Source organism: Myotis yumanensis, unplaced genomic scaffold (genome assembly GCF_028538775.1).
Source record: "Myotis yumanensis isolate MYYU_CA2020_CCGP unplaced genomic scaffold, mMyoYum1.0.hap1 SCAF_26, whole genome shotgun sequence".
In the NCBI taxonomy this organism is placed as follows: domain Eukaryota; kingdom Metazoa; phylum Chordata; class Mammalia; order Chiroptera; family Vespertilionidae; genus Myotis; species Myotis yumanensis.
Genome location: NW_027223777.1, coordinates 1,914,800 through 1,924,977, shown reverse-complemented (window position 1 = coordinate 1,924,977; position 10,178 = coordinate 1,914,800).

The following is a 10,178-nucleotide window of genomic DNA, read 5'->3' as shown; positions in this document are numbered from 1 at the left end:
TGGCTGTGACATGATCTTGGCTATGACGATATAATTCCTGTGGCATTGTAGTAGCTGTGACTTTTAAATGGCTATGAAATTAAAGTGGGTATGACGTCCCAATGGCGCCGTCATCACTATGCCTATGACTTGATAATGGCCGTGACATCACAATTGCTACGAAGTCACACTTGATATGGCTTCACGTTTATGATGTCACAACAGCTATGATGTTAAAATTGCTATGTCACAACTGCCACAACGTCACAATTCCTATGGCGTTGCAATGGCTCTGATATTATCATGACTATGACGTTATAAAAGCTATGACATTATAGTGGGTAGGACGTCCCAGTGGCTACGAAGTTACAATGGCTCTGATGTTATGATGGCTACGACGTGACGATGGCTATATTGAAAATGGCTACGCCGACACAATGGCTAGGATATTACAAATATTATTACTTTCCGATGTCTGTGACCTTACAAATGCTACGCCGTCTCAATGGCTGTGACGGGATAGTGGCTATGAGGTTACAATGGCTATGATATCACAATGGGTATGAAGGCACAATGGATATGACCCTCGAGTGGCTAGGCCATTACTATGGATTCGAGGTTTCATTGCCTATGACACTACAGTAGCTATGGTATTGCAAGAGCCATGACTTTCCAGTAGATATGATGTGCTAGTGGCTATGACATCACAAATGGTATGAAGTCACAATTGACAGGCCTTCACAATGACTATGATATCACAAGGGCTACGATGTTCCAATTGCTATGACGTCACAATGGCTACGACGTCTCAATGGCTATGACAATACAGTGGGAATGACTTTACTATGTCTATTGCATGGTAGTGCCTAAGATATTACATTGGCTGTGACATTATAGTGGCCAGGACGTCACGGTTGCTGTAACGTCATGATCGCAATGACATCGCAATTGCTATGAAGTCACAAATGGCTTGAGTTCACAATGACTATGACATCACAAGGGCTATGATGTTACAGTGGCGATGATGTCAAAATGGCTATGAGGACACAATGGCTATAACGGTACAATGTCTGTGATATTATTGTGACTATGACTTTACAAAGGCTATGATATTATTGTGGTTATGACGTCATAGTAGCTATGACGTTACCACGGCTCCGATGTTTTCATGGCCATGACGACGACGGCTATGATGACAATGAGTATGCTGACACAATGGCTAGGATATTACAAAGGCGATGACTTTACAATGTATATGATATTACAAAGGCGACGACGTTTCAATGGCGATGACATTAATGTGGCTATGAGGTTTCAATGGCTATGACGTCACAATGCCTATGACATAACAATGGCTATGACGTCACAATGGCTCTTACGGGACAGTGGAAATGACTATACTATCTCTATGACATTGTGGGGCCTATCACGTTACGATGGCCGTGACATTATAGTGGCTATGCCATCACAATGTCTCTGACATCATGATGGTTATGAAGTCAACGGCGATGACATAACAATGTCTATGAAACTACAGTGGCTTTGACCTTACAGTAGATATGATGTTATAGTCGCTGTGATGTCACATTGGCTATGACATCACAGTTTCTATGACATCATAGTGGCTATGACATTCCAATGGCCGAGAGATCACAGTGGCTATGTAGCTACAAGGGCTATGGCATCAGCGTGGCCATGACTTTATAGTAACTCTGACGTTGCAATGGCTCAGACATCACAATGGCTATGACATCAAAATGGCTATGGCGTTAAATTTGCAATGACTTAAATATGTCTGTGTCATTACGGTGCCCTTGACGTCACAATGGCTGGGACATGACCGTGGCTATGACGATGCAAATCCTGTGGCATTGTAGTAGCTGTGACTTTTCAATGGCTGTGAAATTAAAGTGGGTATGACGTCACAATGGCGCCGTCATCATTATGGCTATGACTTGATAATGGCCGTGACATCACAATTGCTACGAAGTCACACTTGATATGGCTTCACGATTATGTGATGTCACAACAGCTATGATGTTAAAATTGCTATGTCACAACTGCTACAACGTCACAATTCCTATGGTGTAGCAATGGCTGTGATATTATCATGACTATGACGTTATAAAAGCTATGACATTATAGTGGGTAGGACGTCCTAGTGGCTACGAAGTTACAATGTCTCTGATGTTATGATGGCTACGACGTGACGATGGCTATATTGAAAATGGCTACGCCGACACAATGGCTACGATATTACAAATATTATTACTTTCCGATGTCGGTGACCTTACAAATGCTACGTCGTCTCAATGGCTGTGACTGGATAGTGGCTATGAGGTTACAATGGCTATGATATCACAATGGGTCTGAAGGCACAATGGATATGGCACTAGAGTGGCTAGGCCATTACTATGGATCCGAGGTTTCATTGCCTATGACACTACAGTAGCTATGATATTGCAAGAGCCATGACTTTCCAGTAGATATGATGTGCTAGTGGCTATGACATCACAAATGGTACGAAGTCACAATAGACAGGCCTTCACAATGACTATGATATCACAAGGGCTCCGATATTTCAATTGCTATGACGTCACAATGGGTATTACAATACATTGGGTATGACTTTACTATGTGTATTGCATGGTAGTGCCTAAGATATTACATTGGCTGTGACATTATAGTGGCCAGGACGTCACGGTTGCTGTAACGTCATGATGGCAATGACATCGCAATTGCTATGAAGTCAAAAATGGCATGACTTCACAATGACTATGACATCACAAGGGCTATGATGTTACAGTGGCTATGATGTCACAATGGCTATGAGGACATAATGGCTATAAGGGTACAATGTCTGTGATATTATAGTGACTATGACTTTACAAAGGCTATGACATTATTGTGGTTATGACGTCATAGTAGCTATGACGTTACCACGGCTCTGATGTTTTTATGGACATGATGACGATGGCTATGATGACAATGAGTATGCCGACACAATAGCTAGGATAATACAAATGCGATGACTTTAAAATGTATATGATATTTCAAAGGTGACGACGTTTCAATGGCGATGACATTAATGTGGCTATGAGGTTTCAATGGCTATGACGTCACAATGCCTATGACATAACAATGGCTATGACGTCACAATGGCTCTTACGGGACAGTGGAAATGACTATACTATCTCTATGACATTGTCGGGCCTATCACGTTACGATGGCCGTGACATTATAGGGCTATGGCATCACAATGTCTCTTATATCATGATGGTTATAAAGTCAACGGCGATGACATAACAATGTCTATGAAACTACAGTGGCTTTGGCCTTACAGTAGATATGATGTTATAGTCGCTGTGATGTCACAATGGCTATGACATCACAGTTTCTATGACATCATAGTGGCTATGACATTCCAATGGCCATGAGATCACAGTGGCTATCTAGCTACAATGGCTATGCCATCAGAGTGGCCATGACTTTATAGTGACTGTGACGTTGCAATGGCTCAGACATCACAATGGCTATGACATCAAAATGGCTATGACGTTAAATTTGCAATAACTTAAATATGTCTGTGTCATTACGGTGCCCTTGACGTCACATTGGCTGTGACATGATCGTGGCTATGTCGATGCAATTCCTGTGGCATTGTAGTAGCTGTGACTTTTCAATGGCTATGAAATTAAAGTGGGTATGACGTCACAATGGCGCCGTCATCACTATGGCTATGACTTGATAATGACCGTGACATCACAATTGCTACGAAGTCACACTTGATATGGCTTCACGTTTATGTGATGTCACAACAGCCATGATGTTAAAATTGCTATGTCACAACTGCTACAACGTCAAAATTCCTATGGCGTTGCAATGGCTGTGGTATTATCATGACTATGACGTTATAAAAGCTATGACATTATAGTGGGTAGGACGTCCCAGTGGCTACGAAGTTACAATGGCTCTGATGTTATGATGGCTACAATGTGACGATGGCTATATTGAAAGTGGCTACGCCGACACAATGGCTACGATATTACAAATATTATTACTTTCCGATGTCTGTGACCTTACAAAAGCTACGCCGTCTCAATGGCTGTGACGGGATAGTGGCTATGAGGTTACAATGGCTATGATATCACAATGGGTCTGAAGGCACAATGGATATGGCACTAGAGTGGCTAGGCCATTAATATGGATCCGAGGTTTCATTGCCTATGACACTACAGTAGCTATGATATTGCAAGAGCCAGGACTTTCCAGGAGATCTGATGTGCTAGTGGCTATGACACACAAATGGTATGAAGTCACAATTGTCAGGCCTTCACAATGCCTATGATATCACAAGGGCTCCGATGTTCCAATTGCTATGACGTCACAGTGGCTAGGACGTCACAATGCCTATGACAATAAAGTGGGAATGACTTTACCATGTCTAATGCATGGTAGTGCCTAAGATATTACATTGGCTGTGACATTATAGTGGCCAGGACGTCACGGTTGCTGTAACGTCATGATGGCAATGACATCGCAATTGCGATGAAGTCACAAATGGCATGACTTCAAAATGACTATGACATCACAAGGGCTATGATGTTACAGTGGCGATGATGTCACAATGGCTATGAGGACACAATGGCTATAACAGTACAATGTCTGTGATATTATTGTGACTATGACTTTACAAAGGCTATGACATTATTGTGGTTATGACATCATAGTAGTTATGACGTTACCACGGCTCTGATGTTTTCATGGCCATGATGACGATGGCTATGATGACAATGAGTATGCCGACACAATGGCTAGGATATTACAAATGCGATGACTTTACAATGTATATGATATTACAAAGGTGACGACGTTTCAATGGCGATGACATTAATGTGGCTCTGAGGTTTCAATGGCTATGACGTCACAATGCCTATGACATAACAATGGCTATGACGTCACAATGGCTCTTACGGGACAGTGGAAATGACTATACTATCTCTATGGCATTGTGTGGCCTATCACGTTACGATGGCCGTGACATTATAGTGGCTATGCCATCACAATGTCTCTGACATCATGATGGTTATGAAGTCAACGGCGATGACATAAGAATGTCTATGAAACTACAGTGGCTTTGACCTTACAGTAGATATGATGTTATAGTCGCTGTGATGTCACAATGGCTATGACATCACAGTTTCTATGACATCATAGTGGCTATGACATTCCAATGGCCATGAGATCACAGTGGCTATCTAGCTACAATGGCTATGCCATCAGAGTGGCCATGACTTTATAGTAACTCTGACGTTGCAATGGCTCCGACCTCACAATGGCTATGACATCAAAATGGCAATGGCGTTAAATTTGCAATGACTTAAATATGTCTGTGTCATTACGGTGCCCGTGACGTCATATTGGCTGTGACATGATCGTGGCTATGACGATGCAATTCCTGTGGCATTGTAGTAGCTGTGACTTTTCAATGGCTATGAAATTAAAGTGGGTATGACGTCACAATCGCGCCGTCATCACTATGGCTATGACTTGATAATGGCCGTGACATCACAATTGCTACGAAGACAGACTTGATATGGCTTCACGTTTATGTGATGTCACAACAGCCATGATGTTAAAATTGCTATGTCACAACTGCTACAACGTCACAATTCCTATGGCGTTGCAATGGCTGTGATATTATCATGACTATGACGTTATAAAAGCTATGACATTACAGTGGGTAGGACGTCCCAGTGGCTACGAAGTTACAATGGCTCTGATGTTATGATGGCTACGACGTGACGATGGCTATATTGAAAGTGGCTACGCCGACACAATGGCTATGATATTACAAATATTATTACTTTCCGATGTCTGTGACCTTACAAATGCTACGCCGTCTCAATGGCTGTGACGGGATAGTGGCTATGAGGTTACAATGGCTATGATATCACAATGGGTCTGAAGGCACAATGGATATGGCACTATAATGGCTAGGCCATTACTATGGATCCTAGGTTTCATTGCCTATGACACTACAGTAGCTATGATATTGCAAGAGCCAGGACTTTCCAGGAGATATGATGTGCTAGTGGCTATGACACACAAATGGTATGAAGTCACAATTGACAGGCCTTCACAATGCCTATGATATCACAAGGGCTCCGATGTTCCAATTGCTATGACGTCACAGTGGCTAGGACGTCACAATGGCTATGACAATACAGTGGGAATGACTTTACTATGTCTATTGCATGGTAGTGCCTAAGATATTACATTGGCTGTGACATTACAGTGGCCAGGACGTCACGGTTGCTGTAACGTCATGATGGCAATGACATCGCAATTGGTATGAAGTCACAAATGTCATGAGTTCACAATGACTATGACATCACAAGGGCTATGATGTTACAGTGGCTATGATGTCACAATGGCTATGAGGACTCAATGGCTATAACGGTACAATGTCTGTGATATTATTGTGACTATGACTTTACAAAGGCTATGACATTATTGTGGTTATGACGTCATAGTAGCTATGACGTTACCAGGGCTCCGATGTTTTCATGGCCATGACGACGACGGCTATGATGACAATGAGTATGCTGACACAATGGCTAGGATATTACAAATGCGATGACTTTACAATGTATATGATATTACAAAGGTGACGACGTTTCAATGGCGATGACATTAATGTGGCTCTGAGGTTTCAATGGCTCTGACGTCACAATGCCTAAGACATAACAATGGCTATGACGTCAAAATGGCTCTTACGGGACAGTGGAAATGACTATACTATCTCTATGGCATTGTGTGGCCTATCACGTTACGATGGCCGTGACATTATAGTGGCTATGCCATCACAATGTCTCTGACATCATGATGGTTATGAAGTCAACGGCGATCACATAAGAATGTCTATGAAACTACAGTGGCTTTGACCTTACAGTAGATATGATGTTATAGTCGCTGTGATGTCACAATGGCTATGACATCACAGTTTCTATGACATCATAGTGGCTAGGACATTCCAATGGCCATGAGATCACAGTGGCTATCTAGCTACAATGGCTATGCCATCAGAGTGGCCATGACTTTATAGTAACTCTGACGTTGCAATGGCTCCGACATCACAATGGCTATGACATCAAAACGGCAATGGCGTTAAATTTGCAATGACTTAAATATGTCTGTGTCATTACGGTGCCCGTGACGTCACATTGGCTGTGACATGATCGTGGCTATGACGATGCAATTCCTGTGGCATTGTAGTAGCTGTGACTTTTCAATGGCTATGAAATTAAAGTGGGTATGACGTCACAATCTCGCCGTCATCACTATGGCTATGACTTGATAATGGCCGTGACATCACAATTGCTACGAAGACAGACTTGATATGGCTTCACGTTTATGTGATGTCACAACAGCCATGATGTTAAAATTGCTATGTCACAACTGCTACAACGTCACAATTCCTATGGCGTTGCAATGGCTGTGGTATTATCATGATTATGACGTTATAAAAGCTATGACATTATAGTGGGTAGGACGTCCCAGTGGCTACGAAGTTACAATGGCTCTGATGTTATGATGGCTACGACGTGACGATGGCTATATTGAAAGTGGCTATGCCGACACAATGGCTACGATATTACAAATATTATTACTTTCCGATGTCTGTGACCTTACAAATGCTACGCCGTCTCAATGGCTGTGACGGGATAGTGGCTATGAGGTTACAATGGCTATGATATCACAATGGGGCTGAAGGCACAATGGATATGGCACTAGAATGGCTAGGCCATTACTATGGATCCGAGGTTTCATTGCCTATGACACTACAGTAGCTATGATATTGCAAGAGCCAGGACTTTCCAGGAGATATGATGTGCTAGTGGCTATGACACACAAATGGTATGAAGTCACAATTGACAGGCCTTCACAATGCCTATGATATCACAAGAGCCTCGAAGTTCCAATTGCTATGACGTCACAGTGGCTAGGACGTCACAATGGCTATGACAATACAGTGGGAATGACTTTACTATGTCTATTGCATGGTAGTGCCTAAGATATTACATTGGCTGTGACATTACAGTGGCCAGGACGTCACGGTTGCTGTAACGTCATGATGGCAATGACATCGCAATTGCTATGAAGTCACAAATGGCATGACTTCACAATGACTATGACATCACAAGGGCTATGATGTTACAGTGGCTATGCTGTCACAATGGCTATGAGGACACAATGGCTATAACGGTACAATGTCTGTGATATTATTGTGACTATGACTTTACAAAGGCTATGACATTATTGTGGTTATGACGTCATAGTAGCTATGACGTTACCACGGCTCTGATGTTTTCATGGCCATGATGAAGATGGCTATGATGACAATGAGTATGCCGACACAATGGCTAGGATATTACAAATGCGATGACTTTACAATGTATATGATATTACAAAGGTGACGCCGTTTCAATGGCGATGACATTAATGTGGCTATGAAGTTTCAATGGCTATGACGTCACAATGCCTATGACATAACAATGGCTATGACGTCACAATGGCTCTTACGGGACAGTGGAAATGACTATACTATCTCTATGACATTGTGGGGCCTATCACGTTACGATGGCCGTGACATTATAGTGGCTATGCCATCACAATGTCTCTGACATCATGATTGTTATGAAGTCAACGGCGGTGACATAACAATGTCTATGAAACTACAGTGGCTATGACCTTACAAAGATATGACGTTATAGTCGCTGTGATGTCACAATGGCTATGACATCACTGTTTCTATGACATCATAGTGGCTATGACATTCCAAAGGCCATGAGATCACAGTGGCTATCTAGCTACAATGGCTATGCCATCAGAGTGGCCATGACTTTATAGTAACTCTGACGTTGCAATGGCTCAGACATCACAATGGCTATGACATCAAAATGGCTTTGGCGTTAAATTTGCAATGACTTAAATATGTCTGTGTCATTACGGTGCCCGTGACGTCACAATGGCTGTGACATGATCGTGGCTATGACGATGCAATTCCTGTGGCATTGTAGTAGCTGTGACTTTTCAATGGCTATGAAATTAAAGTGGTATGACGTCACAATGGCGCCGTCATCACTATGGCTATGACTTGATAATGGCCGTGACATCACATATGTTACGAAGTCACTTGATATGGCTTCAAGTTTATGTGATGTCACAATAGCTGTGATGTTAAAATTGCTTTGTCACAACTGCTACAACGTCACAATTCCTATGGCGTTGCAATGGCTGTGATATTATCATGACTATGACGTTATAAAAGCTATGACATTATAGTGGGTAGGACGTCCCAGTGGCTACGAAGTTACAATGGCTCTGATGTTATGATGGCTACGACGTGACGATGGCTATATTGAAAATGGCTACGCCGACACAATGGCTACGATATTACAAATATTACTTTCCGATGTCTGTGACCTTACAAATGCTACGCCGTCTCAATGGCTGTGATGGGATAGTAGCTATGTGGCTACAATGGCTATGATATCACAATGGGTCTGAAGGCACAATGGATATGGCACTAGAGTGGCTAGGCCATTACTATGGATCCGAGGTTTCATTGTCTATGACACTACAGTAGCTATGATATTGCAAGAGCCATGACTTTCCAGTAAATATGATGTGCTAGTGGCTATGACATCACAAATGGTATGAAGTCACAATTGACAGGCCTTCACAATGACTATGATATCACAAGGGCTACGATGTTCCAGTTGCTCTGACGTCACAGTGGCTAGGACGTCACAATGGCTATGACAATACAGTGGAATGACTTTACTATGTCTATTGCATGGTAGTGCCTAAGATATTACATTGGCTGTGACATTATAGTGGCCAGGACGTCACGGTTGCTGTAACGTCATGATGGCAATGACATCGCAATTGCTATGAAGTCACAAATGGCATGACTTCACAATGACCATGACATTACAAGGGCTATGATGTTACAGTGGCTATGATGTCACAATGGCTATGAGGACACAATGGCTATAACGGTACAATGTCTGTGATATTATTGTGACTATGACTTTACAAAGGCTATGACATTATTGTGGTTATGACGTCATAGTACCTATGACGTTAGCACGGCTCTGATGTTTTCATGGCCATGATGACGATGGCTATGA